Below are 1,384 nucleotides of genomic sequence, written 5' to 3' on the forward strand. Positions count from 1 at the left end.
AGGTAGATGTGTGGGTTGCAGCAAAGAGGAAAATTCTGCTCTAGTGCCATGTAAACCTTGGCTTGGATGGGAATTCTGAGGAAGGGGTGCTGGGGAGCAGCAAAAAAAGAACTTGAAGTTAATTGTGGTTACACGCTCTGTGTTCTGCTCTCAACAGCTCTCCCAGAGATCTCCATACAGCTAAGCTCTTACTAGAAAAAAATCTAAAACTCTCTGGATAACACATGGGTTTTCTAACCAAAGTCAGAAATGCTGCTAGACAAATTCTAAAAGAGCTGTTCCCTCTCCACACAGTTCTCTGTTCGGGGCTCTCTCCTACAGACCAATGACCAGTCTTTTATTTGCATATCAATTCAGTCATTTACTCCAGGTTCCCTTTTGATTATCCCAGGAATCATCATTTTATGACCTTAGCCCATTGATTTCTTAGAACAAGACAGCAAGTACGTTTATTTTCAACATGGCAAACGAATTCAGAGATCTTCCTGCCTTTGTAAGCACAGACAACAAATTACCCAAGATCTCTTCTTAAATTAAAATTAGAGAGAAAGGTTTTTGAAAGACTTGTAGATACTGGAGGTAATATCAGATAAGGACTGGTGTCCCTCCTCCTCCAGGGACTTTATCAAGGTCACTGCTAATTATACACATCATAAAACTGGAAGGCAGGGAAACCCAGATTGGACTAACATTCCAGACTGTTCAGATTGGTGTCACCCATTTCATATCCAATTTATAGACCAAGGGACAAAAGTAGTAGATGGACCAGTGGCCATTCTTGGGGTCTAAGGCTTTACAAGGAGCAGTTTAATGATGGCCTACTGTTTACTATAAAGTTGTTGATACAACCACCTGGGGTTGGTGGGCAGACAGTGCCTATTGGACCATATCATATCGTGTCTTAAATCCCTTGCCCCCACAAAAAATGGCCCACTAATCTTGTTCCTACCCTTTACCCCACTACTCCCCCCTCCTTCTGATGACACCTTTAAACCTGATACTCGACATTTTATTCTTGAGGTCGTTAATAGGACATTTTTAGTACTAAATCATTCCCGCCCTGAACTCACAGAATCCTGTTATGTTATCATTCTTGTCCACCCTTTTATGAAGGAATTGCTGTGAGTTCTGAAGGCACTGAGACCCAAGATTCCTCCTTATGCAGGTGGAATCAACAGCAGGATGCAAAGCTAACACTCCGGCCAGGGACTGTGTATTGGTCCCTTCCACCCACATTCATCTTTGCAATAAGATAATTCCCTATGCCTCCTCTTCCTCTGCCTACCTTCTTCCCATAAATGATACTTGGTGGGCTTGCAGTGATGGTCTTACACCTTGCATTTATATCCCAAATTTAGTTACTAAAAAGACAGTATTTTGCATA

The 1,384-nt window shown here is 42.1% G+C and overlaps 1 non-coding gene across 1 annotated transcript; it reads right to left on the reverse strand.

The window, feature by feature from the left end:
• Positions 1–224: 224 nt before the first annotated feature.
• On the reverse strand, positions 225–287 carry LOC117695576 (U7 small nuclear RNA). Its single transcript, XR_004604634.1, has one exon. It is a non-coding gene; the product is annotated as a U7 small nuclear RNA (small nuclear RNA).
• Between the last annotated feature and the right edge of the window lie 1,097 nt (positions 288–1,384).

The sequence above is a fragment of the Arvicanthis niloticus genome, chromosome X (genome assembly GCF_011762505.2).
Source record: "Arvicanthis niloticus isolate mArvNil1 chromosome X, mArvNil1.pat.X, whole genome shotgun sequence".
Taxonomy (NCBI): Eukaryota; Metazoa; Chordata; class Mammalia; order Rodentia; family Muridae; genus Arvicanthis; species Arvicanthis niloticus.